The following is an 18,048-nucleotide window of genomic DNA, read 5'->3' as shown; positions in this document are numbered from 1 at the left end:
TTTGAAGAAATTAATTAAAGTATATGTCATTCTTAAAAGCAGTTATGTATTTTTTATACTGATAACTTCCGTTATATATGTATATATAATGTTGAATCTTCGCTTTATTAAGTTTTAAGTTTGTAAATATTACCATGAAGAGTCATAAATCCCAAAGATTTGTTGCCAAATATAAATTGTGTTTGTATAACCCAATGTAGTGGTGGAGTGAATGCTGGAAGCATTTCTGGTTACATGGTGTAATTATTGACGACATATTTTTTGTTCTAGTTGAAAAAAAAACAATAAATAAAATGAAAAGAAGAAAATAATAAGCATTCAATGTATAGCTGCTCTGCTATTTGCTACTCACTGCGAAAAACGGACACTTTTTTGGCAGGTTTGATACTTGAATAATATTCTCCGATATAACTTTCAATAATCTACCGTTATGTATGCCGTGTAACATTTTACATATATCTTGCACTGTATTTAGTAGATTTATTTTGTTATTATTAGCACGTAAAATATCCAGTTTGACATGTCCATTTACATGCGGCAAATTGTCGTGTAGTTTAAATTCAACATAAACCACTATTTTATTCTTCCAATTGTAATATTTGTAATTGAATACACTGAAGTTGTACGTTTGGCCGGCGGTGTAGTTCATATAGTAAACGCCAATGCCAAAGTTACGCTGAAATCAAGCAAAACAAAATGTTTTTAGAAGAAAATATTTTAATATGAATATTTTTACTTCACAATTGTGGAGCGCACACAGCAGTGGCAATATGAAAAGCACTAAAATCAGTTTATTGTCGAAGTCTAACATATTTCCGCAAATTTTGGATTCAATATTCAAGTAAACCAGCTTGTAGTGAAATATAAAATGAATTGACTAATGTCGACAAATATATAAGTTCTTTGTTCAAACTTTTGTAAAATTTGAATAATTTTATACTCATTACATGTTTATTAGAAAACTATATAAGAGTTGCTCGTTTTATATTCTAATAACTAATTTCAGTTTTAGTGTTGTCATTGTGGCGTTCATAATAATCACGCAGATGCAATTAATGATAGGAATTTAGATGTGATTTTCGAAACACAGATAATATCGATGTGAAGTTACATGAATTTCATCAAGTAACACTAGATCTGCCCACGCAATTTACGGTAAGAGAGCTCCTCCTTGGTCACCACAGTTATGTCGTTCCTATAGTGGTACGTTTCGATTCGTTTACTAGTGGAAGTATGTTTAGCCAGCTATTTTTCCAGCATCCAGCAGATATAATCCATGAATATCGTCGGTTTGTCGAACCATAGACGAAGCATAAACCCATTAAAGCTCAATTGAAACGTATACACTTAGCTTTTATAGATTGTAAAGGTCTAACCTTTATCTAATTTTGAGCATCGGGTAAATTTAAGTTATTTAAATGTATTTTGCATATCATTTATATCAGATAATTTGTATTGATGTACTAATGAAGCCTTCAATTTAATCGAAATATAATGGATTTTGTTTTACTGGACTTTATATATTCGATATTATTTGTTACATACTCGTATATACTAATGAAGCTATTAATTATTCCAATGTTTATATCGGTCAATGAGCTGTACAATTATTGAAAGTGAAACGCCGTTAGTACAGCATATTTGGTTTTGGATGAGTCTAAAAAATGGTTACTGTTTAAATTTCTCTCGTAGTAATATTAAACAAAACATAACATACCGTTACTTTAACTTACTCTAAAGATTCAATTACACTCGTGTTTGCTAAAGAGATTAAGTGAAATTTATGTGAAATTTCAAAAAAAAAAATAATTTAATAATTTTTTGGTTCATATTTCGGTAGATTACACCTTTAAAAATAACATATTAAAATTTCAAATACAGTAGAGCAAGTGAATAGAATTACAAACGAAATCAGGAAAGCATTCGAGCACAGAGAGTACTGTTCAGCTATTTTTCTCGATGTAGCTCAGGCGTTCGATAAGGTCTGGCATGAAGGCCTTTTATGGAAAATCAAAAACGTTTTACCTTACGAATTGCATAAAACATTGGAGTCTTATTTAAGAAATAGGAAATTTACGGTTAAAGTAGCAGATTTTATATCAGAAGAACGAGCAATAAGGGCCGGTGTACCTCAGGGCAGTGTATTAGGCCCCACTCTGTACATAATATATACAGCAGACCTTCCAATAGCTAACAACGTATTGACATCCACTTTTGCGGATGACACAGCCATAGTAAGCCGAAACAAATGCCCCATTAGAGCATCAAGAGTATTAGAGGAGCACTTAACTTGTGTCGAAGAATGGCTAGCCAACTGGCGTATAAAAATTAATGAGCAAAAATGCAAGCATGTTACATTTTCTCTATGGCCAGAAACATGTCGGACAATTAAAATAAACAATGTATTAGTACCCCAAGCGAATGAAGTAACTTATCTTGGGATTCACCTGGATCGAAGGCTTATGTGGCGGAAACATATAGCGAGTAAAGTAACTTGCATGAAGTTAAGAGCAGCAAATTTAAATTGGCTTCTAAACAAAAATTCTAAACTTAGCCTAGACAACAAAGTCCTGTTATACAATGCAATCATAAAACCGATTTGGATGTATGGTATTCAACTGTGGGGTACGACCTGTGCAACCAACATTGATAAAATTCAGAGATTCCAATCTAAAATGCTTAGAACAATAACGGGTTCACCATGGTACATGCGTAATGAAAATATCCATAAGGATCTTGATATTCCTATGGTAAAGAAGGAAATAGAGGACAGCAGAAAGAAATATATTTCTAAACTTCGTGAACATCCAAACCCATTGGCAAACGCCTTGGTACATTCCAATCAAACTCGTTTAAAAAGAAGAGATCTACCTGCCTACTAAAGAGCAACGTTCTGCCAAAAAGCTCAAACACATTCTTGAGCTTACTTAGTTGTAAATAGATTTAAGATTTTAATACTTATTGTTAGGCTTTAAACAAAGCAGATTCAATAAATAAAGAAATATTGAAAAAAAAAAAAAAAAAAAAAATTCAAATCGATATCTCAAATAGTTTTTGAGTTATAGCAATTTAAAAAGCAGCCGCTCGGTAACAGTGAATACGATCATTTTATCTTTAAACGCGTTTTTCTCGAAACATCATTTTCCGAATTTGCTGCAGTGATTACTCAAAAACAAATGATCCGATCACTATCGAGTTTTTTTTACATGTTCTATATATAGTTCTCCGTACAATGACCTATTGATTTTTGATCTGATCAAAAAAGATTTTGGGTAAAATTCGACTATTTTTTTTAAAAGCCGCCATATTATCAATTTTTGATTTTTTCGTAGGTCATTGTACAGACAATATTATCTAGTTTAAGGAGAATTTTTTTTTTTAGATTTCATCCACGGAGAAGGCCGGAATCACTGCAGCAGTGAAGGACCTTTTTTTTCGCGCCGTTGGAGATCGACTATAACTTAAAAAATATTTAATTTCTTTTTTTCAAAAAATTCACTATATGTTCTTGAAACATGTATAAATATGTATATTCTTAAAATTTTGGAATAATTGATAAAATTCCCAAAAATCACCTTTTTTTAGGCCATTACACTAGGTGTGCACCTTAAAGTAGTTCACATGAATAACTGTCTTATAGTGATAACTTCTTGTTCGTTATGTTATACAGAAATTGAGCTTTATTAATACTTAAAATATTTTTTAAATACTACCCTGAAGAATCATAAATCCCAAAGATTTTTTACCAAATGTAAATTGTGTTTGTATAACCCAGTGTAGTGGTGGAGTGAATGCTGGAAGCATTTCCGGGTCGAAGGTGTAATTATTGACCACATATGTTTTATTCTAGTTGAAAAAAAAAACGAAACAATAAATTGAATAAAACAAGGAAATAATTAGCATTAAATTTAACGGCAACATACTCACTGCTAAAAAGGGGCACTTCTTCGCATTGGTTTTTCGCATAATTTGCTCCGTTATAACTTTCATTAATGTATTTAGTATATTCATTTTGTTATTATTAGCGCGAGTTTGACATGTGCTGAGAAACTTGGCATATTTTCGTGTGATTTAATATTAGCATAAAATACTATTTTATTGTCTACGTTGTAATATTTGTAATTGAATACGCTGAAGTTGTACTGTTGACCGGCGGTGTAATTCATGTAATAAATACCAATGCCAAAGTTGCGCTGAAAACAGGAGCAAAAACAGAATATTTTTATAAGATCATATTTTAATGAAATTAATTTAGTTACCTTGCAATTATTGAGCTCAGATAGTAGTGGAAAAATGAGGAGCACCAAAAGAAATTTATTGCCGAAGTCGAACATGTTTCCACAAATCTTGGTTGTAATATTTAAGTCAACCAGCTTCTGCTCAAATTTTTAAAGGAATTGATTGTTGTTGACAAAATTTATTTATATACACATTAATGGCATATAGCATTTATTGTTGTTAATGTAATGATGAGTATTAAAAACCATCATTATCAATATAATCTAAGGTAGACATGATATTTCGACAGTTCGGAACATAAAGAAAGTGGTTATTTGTGTTCCATGAGACAATTCTCGCTCAGCGTTCACTATTTATGATAACAAAGATTCACTTTGGTCCCCAACTTGTTGAGCCCCTTAATTACTTCGTTGTTATGACTGATCAAAAATTTCACTTTCATTTTTTAGGCGGGAGTGTAACTCCACCTATGTCTTTGAATACGATTTGTTATTGACCGTATCGAAAGCTTCGAAAATTGCTAACGAACTGGGAGGAATTTGCCTACACAGCGACAGCGAGAATATCTTCCCTAGTTGGTTGGTAGGGGTTTGGATGAAATTTCGGCTATTTCTCCTGTTGGTTTAAGGCTTTAAATCTACACATATGTATCTGTATATCGTGAAATATTTCGGTTTCTCGAACCATAGACGAAACTTAAAACTATTACAACTCAGCGGAAACTTGTACATTCAATGTTTATGGATTGTGAAAGTGTATAATTACTTATATTCCCCAATAAAAATATTATACTTTGACCGGTGATAAAGGCGATGGATATACATTTATACCTATCTGCTAAATCACATCATCAATGTAACAATGCTAAATGAAACCTCCAATTTAATGGAAATATAATGTATTTATTTTGTTAGATCTTATATGTCAGATATTTAGTTTTTATGTACTAATAAAGCTATTAATTATTCCAATATTAATAACGGTCAATGAGGCGTGAAATTGACGTTAGTACAGTGTGTTTGTTTTTGGGTTTAGTTAATTCTAACAAAAATTATATTGTCGTACATAATTCACCATTTTACTTTCTAGTGACTTCAGTCTCGGATATGTAAAACCATGGTCCGTGAAAACTGCTTTTATGGGATAATCTATAATGAGAAAGTATATGTATTATTATTGTAAATATTTTACTGTGCGCCGATTTCAAATTTTTAAAGTGCCAGACATTTCTTTGCACAGTCACATAAAACGCTTTCACTCCAGCAACGAGCTTTGTTAGGAAAACTAATATAGATTCTAACAACGAAGTTAGCTGCATATTGATTACAAATCACATGATTAACTGAGTTAAGTATATTAAACTTAACATAACGTCACTTCAACTAAAAAAAAGAATAGAGCTACACTCACGTTTGATTTGCTTGAATTGGTGTATTTGAAGTACATAATTATTTGAAGAAATTAAAGTATATGTCATTCTTAAAAGCAGTTATGTATTTTTTATACTGATAACTTCCGTTATATATGTATATATAATGTTGAATCTTCGCTTTATTAAGTTTTAAGTTTGTAAATATTACCATGAAGAGTCATATATCCCAAAGATTTGTTGCCAAATTTAAATTGTGTTTGTATAACCCAGTGTAGTGGTGGGGAGAATGCTGGAAGCACTTCCGGTTCCAAGGTGTAATTATTGACAACATATTTTTTGTTCTAGTTGAAAAAAGTAAAAGAAAAATTAAACAAAAAAAATAAAATAATTAGCATAATCTAATAATAATAATAATCTCCAATACACTCACTGCTAAAAAGGGGCACTCCATGTTGGTTGTTCGCATAATTTGCTCCGCTATAACTTTCATTAATCTAACATTATGCACGCCATTTATCAATTTGCATATATCCTGTACTGTATTTAGTATATTCATTTTGTTATTGTTGGCGCGTAATATATCCAGTTTGACATGTGCAGATAAACTCGGCATATTTTCGTGCGTTTTAAAATCAACATAAATCACTATTTTATTCTTCACGTTGTAATATTTATAATTGAATACACTGAAGTTAGACGTTTGACCGGCGGTGTAATTCATATAATATATGCCAATGCCAAAGTTACGCTGAAATCAAGCACAAAATCACAATATTTTTATCAGAAAATATTTTAATATGACTATTTTTACCTCGCAGTTATTGAGCTTATACAGCAGTGGCAATATGAAAACCACCAAAAGAAATTTATTGCCGTAGTCCAACATGTTTCCACAAATTTTGTTTGTTATATTTAAGTCAACCAGCTGCTAATGAAATATGAAACGAAATGAAACGTTATTGGCGAAATACTTACACTTATGTTAAAGCTTTTGTAAAAGTTTACGCAATTTTATACCCATTAATGGATATTAATGGATATATCACTATTTAAACGTTTTCAATATAAATTAAGTGTAATTATGTACGGATTCATTATTTCAGTTTTAGTGTTGTTTTTACAGAGCCTATAATGATCATATTGAGCCAATTAATAATGGGTATTCGAGTCTGATTTTAAGTGACATTAAGAGGGAAGGCGTGCTATTAAAACAGGGTGGACCATAGAGAAAGTACTGGTATGGTCGGTGCTGGGTTTCGTTTCGCTCGCTTCGCTCAACTTATGATCAACATAATCAATCATACAGAGCATACTAGTATTCGCAACAACATCACCCATCTTGAGATCCAACAGTGGATAATATTCGATCAAATAGACCACGTCCAGCATGCATGGTGTGGTTTGTGGGTCGGTGGAATCATCGGTCCATATTTCTACAAAAATGTTGGCGGTGATAATGTAACCGTCAATGGCGACCGTTATCACTAGATTTTTTCCTGTGAGGATATGTAAAGTCTAAAGTCTATGCGGACGAAAGCGTTTCGGTTCAGGCCTTCAGACAGACAACTTAACTTAAGATAAAATAAATTAAAAACGATCGACAAATTTTTAACTAAATTTTTTGTATTATATCTAATAATAATAGTTTCCTTATACTTAACTTTACTTAACATAACTTAACTTAACATAACATAACTTAACATAACTTAACTTAACTTAACTTTACTTAACTTAACTTAACTTAACTTAACTTAACATAACATAACTTAACTTAACAAAATTTAACATAACATAACTTAACTTAAATTAACTTTACTTAACTTAACATAACTTAACTTAAATTAACTTTACTTAACTTAACATAACTTAACTTAACATAACGTAACTTATATAATTTTTAACTTAATTAGTTTTTAACTCAATTTGAATTGACTTAAAAGGACTCAAAACATCGGCTTGCAAGAAATTAGCGAACTTAACGAACTTTATCCGGTTCCATTTTGCTTTTAAAAACGAATATATATTCATCTAGTACGATATGTATATATGTATGTATATACATATACAGCCATATACTCGCTTGAACATATGCAATATATATACTCCCGCATTTAAATCGCTAAGTCAATGTGTTGCGTGTGATGAATGCGCAATCGCCTGCAGCTAATGCTGACTATATGTATATGACAAAAAATGTGTGCGTTAGCGACATGAAAGGGTTTCAGGACTCAACTGGATAGACAAATGCAGGTGAACAAATAGACACATACACGCAACTATTCATATACATATGTATGTATGGCGTGGTGTTGTACTTCGCACGTGTGGTTACACCAATTCGTACTCGTATATGTGTTGTATGTACCGTTATGTCTTTGTATGCAATTTGCATGGTGCCTTAGGGTTTTTAGGGACGTCGTGTGGGTGTTGTTAATAGTGTTTACTTCTAAATCATTCATGGGAACTCTTTTCGATTGCTGTTGCACACACCATCAGTGGCATAAGTGAGATGAAATACCGAGGAAAACACTAAACCAACAAACAAGAAAAAAAAGCAGAAACAAAAGCAACCAAAAAATGAAATGAAAAACTACACCAGTGTAACACACCGAGAAAAAATTAGAATAAACGAAAGCGCAATTAAAACGAAACAAAAACGGCGAGAGAGAGAGACACCGAGAAGCCAGGAAGCAAACACTTTTCAATGGGGGCGCGAAAATGGGCATTACACATACACATATGAAACGGTTAGTGTTGATAAAACCGTGCTGTTAGCAGATAACAAAAACAACAACAAAAGCATGGCAGCAACGGAAGCGGAAGCGAGGTTAACGAAACCGTGTAGTGAAAATAAACAGAAAAAGAAACTAAAAATGCATGCTTTCGCACGGATCATCAGCTGAAATTGCAGAAAAAAGAAAAAAAAAATCAAAAAACAGTTACACACTCACACGAAAGGGTTCAAGCACTTTATACTCGTGCTAGGTGCGGAAGCTTCACATAAGCACTGGCAGACTTGTTGACGCAATCATATGGGGAAAAATGCAATAACTGAAAAAATAATAATCCTTCGCTGTAATACAAACTTACTTGCATGGGTATGTACATCTGTATTTGTGAGCACATAAGTACGGCAAATTATAAAGAAATAACAAAAAAGTTTAAAAAAGTTATGAGAATAGAAATTATTTCAGCTATTTGTGGTAGTGGCGTGACAGTTTTCATAACAATATGCCGCTGGCAGAGCTTAAGTGCAGCTGAAAGACGCCAAGTATTCTGTGTCAATAGCATAGCGTTGTGAAACTACGTCTAACTTGGCAGTAAGCACTTTAAAATGGCGCTTAAACGTTGGACGCGAGTGTCTGAAGGATCATAATTCAATATATTTCAAGTTTTCTTTCCCGCTTTGCAAGCGTTTTAGTAGAAAATTGCATCATATCATATCATGTAATACAATTCTATACTAAATCATCATAAATATAAGAACACTTATTTATATTAAATACCAAAATAAAAATCATATACTCTTGCATTGAATTGATTTTTATAAATTTTTATAAATTTGATCACATGACATATGATCACATCACCACATCATATCATCATAGAACATTATATTACAAAATCTTGGATATCCTTGTTAAAAAAGCAATTTCATATGAAAATCATATGATTTAAAAACATTATTTACATAATTTATTCATTACCTAATTATTGATTCGAATCACTTCTGTTGATGTGATAATAAATCACATCATATCATCAAGTCAGAATATTATCTACAAAATTGGTTCTATCCACATACTATAAATGTTGAGGCAGTTCAAAAAATGCTCTTCGAATTTTATCACACTTCAATCACACTTCATCATGTGATGTAATTGATATCGTGTGACTTAAAATCACATCGCACCGTCAATTACATCATACGAGTATGCAACTCATGGCATTTTAGTGATGTCATCGCCACCATTTGACATAATATTAAATTACATCATGTCATATAACCATGTGACAAATTAAAAATTTTACATCTATATACATATAAGTTAAGTCCAAATAATGTTTACCAAATCAATTCACATCGCGTCATCAAAACTTGCATGAACATCACAAAGCTATATTTTTGGACATTTAAGTATCATTATTCGCATTTGAAAGCTTCTATTGTCTATTCTCTATAGTTCTATAGTTCAAATGATACATTTATTGAGCTGTTGTGGTGCTTTTTTTGAACTATGCGACGATCCCTACTGTTTTAAAGAAAAAACACAGAAAATTCAATCAATTATTCCAGCAGTGTGATAACATACGATCTTGGTGACCAATTGACCGACCATAAACGTGAAATTATCTGCTCACCGATGTGTTCTCTCAATAAATACATTAATTGATGCGATGTGTGGGAAGTGGCGCCGTCTTGTTAAAAACAAATGTCACCGAGATTACGAGCTTCAATTTCAATCATCAAATAGTCGGTTATCATGGCGCGATAACGGTCGCTATTGAATGGTCGCTATGTTCTCACCTGCATAATTTTTGAAGAAATATGAACCGATGTTTCCACCGGCCCACAAATCACACCAAACCTTTTTTTTCTTGATGAAATGACAGCGCTTTAACCTCTTCGTCCCAAATGCGAAAATTTTGCTTATTTAGATACATATTGTGCCAGAAATGGGCCTCATCGCTGAATATAATTTGGCTCGAAAAGGTCGGAGCGAGTGGCTTCAGTTCTTGCACAAGCTTAAGATCTCGACGTAAAATGTACCAAGTTATCAGTCCGAGTTGTTGCGAACGGCGCCGAATCGACTCCCCACGGTTTTCGTGTACACTCTCAGCTACGGCTGCTATATTTTCTTCCCTGCGTGCAGGAGCTGGTCTATTCAGTCGAATATTATCCAACAATGAATGTTGGGTCTCAAGATGGGTGATAGTGTTGCGAATAGTATAGTCAGTAGGCCGATTATGTTGATAATAAGTTGAGCGAAGCGCGCGAAATACAATTTGTAAACGTTGTTCAGGCGTAAATCTATTCATGATGATAAAATAACATGACATGACATGTGATCTGTTATTGAAATAAGTACCTCTACATGGATCACCCATTAATTCATTAAATATTTCAACAATATCAATTGTTGTCATGCTACTTATGACATTTCAGTTATCCGTTGTACTCTCTCAGCGTATGTGAACGACCGTTTTGCTGTAAACCGAATTTTGTGTTAAAGTCCAGCGTAAAACACCTGCTTGCAAGCGGCGTAGGACAGAACGCTTCTGCGGCGTGTGTGACCAGCTGCCATTAGTGCGCGCCTTGCAACATATTGTACGCTTATGCCAACAAAACAGCCACAAAGTGCAACAGCGGCAACATTGAAAATCTGATTATTATCACAATGTTGCTGCCTCGTGAAATATTTACTCATCGTTGGCATGTGTAAGAGTATGTCTGTGTCGGGAAAGACCGATGCTTGGCAACTGCTTCTTTGTTCAGTAGATTTCCTATTTTGCTTTACGAAAAATATTTGTGTTCCTCATTTTTTGCCAAACTCGCTCGCTCGCCTGCCTGTCTGCCGTGTCTCATATTTTGTCCTTGGGCTGTATGAGGCTGTATCCACATATGTATGCTTGTATGTGCAACTTGCAACTTCCAGCTGCCACAGCTGTTGGTAATTCGAAGTTTAGCTGGCTGCTTTGGCTAGTCGCTAAACTTTCGTTTGGTGAGTTGTGGGCAGTTTGCTTGTTTTGTTGCGGGCGTATTCCCCTCCGTCCTTTTGCCCGGTTAGGTAACTGCCCGCTAAGTTTGTTGCGCTGTTCGTGCTTTTGTTGTTTTTTTCCAGGTTGTTCGCAAATGCGCTCTATTTACCCTTTTTAACATTTAGTGTTTAAACTTTTTGGGGTTTTGAAAGTTTTTTGCTTGCATTTGTTTTAACTGACCCTACTTATTTGTCTGTGTAGTGTATAGTGTAAGTGCTTTTCGCTCGTTATCGCTGGAGTTGTATGAAAAATTTAGTGCATACTGCATTTTATTGAGGGAGTTCTTGTTGTGTTGCTCAAATCGTTCTAGAGAACCTCATTTGCCGTCAAAAAGTGAAGTGAGTTCTAAACCTCCATGGTTGCTAAATATTTGAGATCTTCTCAGATGCGAAGAGTTTTTACAAAAACGTTTTTCTCTGTCCTAATCTCGGCTTCTTGAGATGCTTTTAAAACTGATTGAAGGTAATACACTCCTAGCATCATTTATATAGTATTACACGATCACTCGTATTTCCAGGATCGTTTTCTATTTACATGGGCTGCTTATCGATAATTTTTTACCTTCAACCACGTAGATTCAACGATTGAAATAGCCATTTTAAGCTAATATTTGTTTCAATGCTAGAAAAGTTAGAGATCAACATACTTTTCGACAAAGATGGGGTTAGATTTCGCGGAAGCCTCAAATGCTTTGGTTCTAATTCGCAACGTTCCAAAATTAGTCTCGGGAGTTGCCTTTTATTTACTTTCAGTAACCATTTACTGAGGCCTGAGGTTAGAAAAAAATCATTGGCTGCCAGATGCGGAGAATATCTATCATATTCGAAGCAATTAATGCTATTTTAATATAGTTTTATTGGTATTCGATACGGCGTATCGATCTAGTGTGAGCTCGGACGGTACCTACTTCGTTCAGAACTTTTCTATATCCAAATTTATATGAACCTTACGCACCCTTAGAGTGTTACCTATCTTTAGAATGTCAGCTAACTCGATCAACTTCATTTTGCGTTAATCCAAAATAATTTTGTGGATTTTTTCAAGTAACAGCTTCTTTTGGAATTCGTTCGATCAAATATTTGGGTTATAACTTCTTCAAACTTCTCAGATCCGTGTCGTGATGATTATATTCTTAATACAGTCACTAATCGGTCAAAATGGCTAAACATTTCTGGTTTCTCATATTTTCTAGCGAAAATCCTCTTGGAAAGAGACCATAAGCTGATCGCAAAGAAAGAAAGTATAAAGATAAAACAAGCAGATGCTGCAGTCAAAATATGTTCATATATATGTATATACCTCAGTACATTAACGATTTTTAGCGCTTTTGCAACACTATCTCTGCTGCAGCACACGCTCTTACATTGCATCTCCCGTGACTGGAGTCAATTGAGCCAAAGTAAATGGCATTGTAACACGAATGGCAACAATAGCAACAATATGTGTGCAGCTAGCTAACTCACTGCTTGACTAGCTGACTGGATGACTGACTGACTGACTAGCCAGGCAATTTTCCACTTTGTCAGGCTTATCAAATCAGTTGAAAAAGACAAAGTAAAGGTCGCAGCAAAAAGAGTTGCGACGAAGAAAAGTAGAATACGGAGTTGATTGTGCACTTTAGCTGGCAGATAACTACATTTGCAAAGTCGCTTTGGCGCTCAACTAACAGAGAAGAAAGAAATTCCTATTCAAAAAGGACAAAATCAATTCTCTCAGTCTTTTAGCTGCCATTTGGCATTCAATTTTGGTTATATAAAGAAAAAAAAGCACATGTACCTACTTATTTCAGCACTTTTTTCGTTACTTTTCTGCTAACAAGCATTTGCGGCATTTCATTAACGCAACGGCATTGCCTTGTCGCATGCCGCTCATTCTTACTGCAAGCATATGTTTTATCTCAATTTCTGAACACTTTTCCTACACTATGCTTCAATGTCTTTAAACTCTTGCTTTTGTGGATTTTCTACGAGATATAAGTAATTTCGTTCTTTAGACCTAATAGAATTTGCAATTTTTTTTTTCTTCCATTTTTCTTTCGGCATTGTACACCCTTCACTTGAACATATGCTTTCTGCTGGCAGCAAAGAAATCCTATTTTCTTGTTAGAAATTCAGAAAGAGTGAAGTCGTAGCATAAGGAGATACAGTTTATCATGTAATGAAAAACTGAACAGAGGGTTGCATTGCGGATAAGCAACTTGGGGTTAAATAACTGCATTGTTTCTGCAATTGGCTGAAGTTGCCATGTAGAGGGCGGTATATATAAAATTTTGTGAATCCTATGAAATGAAACTTCAGTACAAAATTTAATGTTACGTCAGTTCAACTATTGCCTTTAAAGAAAAGAAATTGGGAACTAAATGTATTAGGTCTACAACTTAGCTTCCGCCGTTTTTTTTTGTAAATTTAAGGTTTTTTTTTGTATAAAAACGCTTACAAAAATGTTATTCAAAATATTAGCCGTCGCTAGCTACTACTTTTGACCATCTTTCTGGTAGCATGCGTATTTCGTGCAAATGTCGAGAATTCGGCTCAAAAAGTGAAAATTTGACAGTTGAGAATAAGTTTCTCCAAATATTTTGTTGGGTTAATGTTGACACAAATGTCCAAGATCGATATAAAACGATTTAATCGACCAGTGCTTGACCCTAGAGACATCTATTGAAAAACGGCGGAAGCAATATTATAGCATCTACTGCTAGAAAATGTTAGTTACGACTGTCGTGCAAGGTGCATCGTGGCTTTCTTATAGTAAGTGTTGGAAGGACATACATACCTCAGATTACTTCAGATTCTTCAACGAGCTTAGTGTCTTAGCATTTTATTTATTGTACAAATATTAGGATGGTTCGAAAAGTACTCAGTCCATAAACGATTTTTTTTTGGAAAAAATGTCAGTTTATATCTCAACACAGTTTTCATTTAGCTCAAATCGCTGCATCAGCAAATCACCAACTTCTTCAAAATGTCTGAAGAACACAATTTCTCAAGATCTGCGGAGTGCATACCGTGGCGGTGATAACCTCCTCATTCAACTTACATTTCCGGCCGATGGGGGAACTTTTCAAATTTGTGAACAAAATGTGGTCAAATCTGAAGAATTTTGTGGGTTAGGTAAACAGTTCGATGAGACAGACTTGATCTTTCCCGGTTTCAGCAGGTTTGAGGGTGAAATTCGCTGTTTCTAATGTTCCTTCGTTTCCAGTGGATTCATCTTTCCTTGACGGTCGAGAAATATTGCATAAAATCAGCCTTAAAGACTACTGTCAAGTGGTCTAACTGTTGGGCTTGTTGTCTGAAATGAGGTTTTGAGATTTGTTTCAGCTACCTCGCAGAACTTCGATTCACGGTCTAACAATAGATCGAGATCGTTGACTTTTACCACGTTATCCTCTGCCTCTATCCTCTGGTTGTGGCTCGTCAGAAACCGATGTTAAAACACGTTAAATAATTGTTTGACAATCGCCATTGAAGAAGAAACACTTCTGCATCATATTTGTATGGCATCCAAGTACTGTATGATTTGAATTAAATTTCTCTGTGCGATTTTTTCCCACTAAAAAAGAGCATTTTTTTTTTAAATCCGAAGACAAGCCCAATCGCTAGCGTTCTAAAAGCACGTAACGCATTAAAATTTTCTTGATAACCTCCTCATTCAACTTACATTTCCGGCCGATGAGGGAACTTTTCAAAATTGTGAACAAAATATGGTCAAATCTGTAGAATTTTGTGGGTGGGGTAAGCCTTTCGATGAAACAGACTTGATCTTCCCCGGTTTCGGCAGGTTTGAGAGTGAAATTCACTATTTCTAATGTTCCTTCGTTTCCGGGAGATTAATTTTCCATCGACTGTCATAAAATATTGTATTAAATCAGCCTCAAAGACTACTGTCAAGTGGTCTAACTGTTGGGCTTGTTGTCCGAAGTAAGATTTTGAGATTTGTTTCAGCTATCTTGCACACGTTCGATTCACGGTCTAACAATATATCGAGATCGTTGACTTTTACCACGTTATCCTCTGCCATTTTCAAATCACATGGTTGTGGCTCGTCAGAAACCGATGTTAGAAAACGTAAATTAATTGTTTGACGATCGCCATTGAAGAAGAAACTCTTCTGTATCATATATGTATGACAAGTACTGTTTGATATGACTTTAATTTCTCTGTGTGATTTTTTCCTACAAAAAAAGAGCCAAATCATTAACCGATAATGCTAATTTTTTTTTTAAATCCGAAGAGACACCCTATTGATAGCTTTCATTAGAATAACGGCGCCATTGGACGGTTATGTACGTATCGGTTCTCCATAGTTTTTTTATATAATATGATATGTTTAAATAAACGTTTCTGTTGTATTGCAATAATATTTTACAAAGTACTAACGAACACAAATATATGTATGAGCATATACATATGTATATATGTACGTAAATATTTTATGTACTCTCATCGACATCATTTCGCCAGCTAATGAAGTAATGAAAACATAAAAATGCAATTTATATTTATTTAAGGAAAATTAATTTTCCATTCAGGTTTAGTAGTCAATAAACACATATGCTACATTCGATTAACATCAACAATGTACTTTGTACACACATATACAAATGTACAGTAAAGCCGATTAAGCACTATATTTGACTGCATGTTTGTAAATAATACCAGTGTATGTGTACTAATGAAGAGAACAAATGGTCTGCCAACCATGCAACAAACCCCGCTCATCAACGATAACATGCCACTTCCACATCCAGTCTCAGTTGAACTGTTGTGCTGGTGCGGAGGAGGTCCTTTCACTCACCAATGTATTGACTTTGTACTTTGCACAAAAGCTTTGCTGATTTTTACATTAACGAATTTATATGCCGTATTTGTATGTATGTACATATGTGTAATGTGTGTGTGTGGCAAATGGTCCTGTTCAAGCTTTCTCTGCTACTCATTGATCCAAGCCGGTCATTTGTACTTGCGCTCGTGCATATGTTGCCATTTTCATTTGCAGTGTCAATTCGCCTTCCATCAACCAACTTGTTATTGTAGTTGCAGTTGTCGATTGGATTATTGTTGTTGTTGTTGTAGGTTTTGTCAGTATTTACTCAATCGAAATCGCAATCGCTTTCGTTCGATTCGTTCGTTTTTAATGAATATGTAATTAGTTATTTAGTTTCACTCACTCTCTTCCCCATGACTTTAAATGAATGGATTCATACGATTTCTTATCTCGTTCGAATATATATATATGAATATATAAAATATATATGTATATTTATATGCTGTACGATTGCATCTCAGCAGTTATTTCATATGAATGGGCATAAATTATGCAAGGGACCGTGAACAGAGATAATAAAATTTGTGAAATGGCAATTTAATGTGTGAAATAATAAAATCATGACCATGGGAAGTGGTACAATTGAATAACTGGAGAGTATTAAAGTTTCTAAAATATGAATTCTTCGAAATTACATATTGACGTATTAAAGAATAACAGTTATCTTACGAAAAGACATTTTAAGTTCTTTAGCCACATATTGGTTTGAATAGGAATCTGTGATCTTTGATTGTTCTCCAACTCGGATAGGATTATTGATTTCACATTCATACTTCTAGAAGCAGCGAATTTGTAAGAAAACTTTGAAATTACCGCGCCTGTCACAATAAATTGAAAGGTCTTCAGAGTTCTGTTGCCCATTGTCAACCGATTTCCTAATAAAGCCACTTCATAAAATCAGTTGGTTGAGACAGTGCTACAATTTCATTGTCAATAAGTTTTTATCTTTTTTCTTTTAGAAGCTTAAGAGTTCAAATATAGATAGTTCAGTTTGAGGTAAAATAGATAAAATATATTATAATATAATTGATTCGAATAGCCTGGATTATCACTATATGTCTAGGCAAACCTCTTCATTTTTTTAGATGTTTTGTCAATATTCTTCTACTATTTATGCTAAGTACTTTGATTTTTATCCGAAAAGTAGAGAGTCATACCATTATTATGTTTTGGTCGAGGATTTGAAGCATATAAGAACGGTTTCTTAAGATAGAAGTACACGGCGAGGCTCTCAATTACCAGCCAAGAAACGACTGCTATTAGAAACAAGTAAGGAAGGGCTAAATTCCGAACAAGACCACCGGAAGTATGAAAATCCGTATAGGCGGTATATGGATAACATTAACCTGATTTTGCCCATTTTTGAGACAGACGCACACTTTTAGATGGAGCACATTTTCTTTGAATTACTTTAGAATACCCGAGAGATTTACCGATATTTTTAATAAAAAAATAGCCGCATACTTCATACTCGTGTTCGATAGCTGGGCCTTGAAAATTTATAGTCCGGGGCTATAATCCGGGGTTATAGTCCGTAGACGTGGTTGTAAATCGATTTTGGCCATTTTCAAACTATAACATTGGGATGACAAAGAAATATCACGAACCAAATTTCTTTGAAATTGATTAAGTAGTTTTTGAGATATGGCTTTGGACCATCGTGACTCATGTGCAACATGTTGCGAGAGTATAAAAAAATTGTCATGAAAATAAATTAGGAGTTGAACTAAGTTCGAGCTCAGATACTGTAGAGGGATAGTACGCACCTCCAACTACTACTCTTGCTTCACATCTTATACCCATGCCTATGTAAGCATATGTATATCAGAGTACATTATATATAAGAA

The 18,048-nt window shown here is 34.1% G+C and overlaps 1 protein-coding gene across 1 annotated transcript in view; it reads left to right on the top strand.

The window, feature by feature from the left end:
* The window catches only part of LOC105212472 (uncharacterized), a 124,146-nt gene that overhangs the window by 48,998 nt on the left and 57,100 nt on the right, over nucleotides 1-18,048 (top strand). The window lies entirely within an intron of this gene.

Source organism: Zeugodacus cucurbitae, chromosome 4 (assembly GCF_028554725.1).
Source record: "Zeugodacus cucurbitae isolate PBARC_wt_2022May chromosome 4, idZeuCucr1.2, whole genome shotgun sequence".
Classification (NCBI taxonomy): Eukaryota; Metazoa; Arthropoda; class Insecta; order Diptera; family Tephritidae; genus Zeugodacus; species Zeugodacus cucurbitae.
Note: the sequence above shows the minus strand (reverse complement) of the source record. Positions and strands in the feature narration are given on the sequence as shown.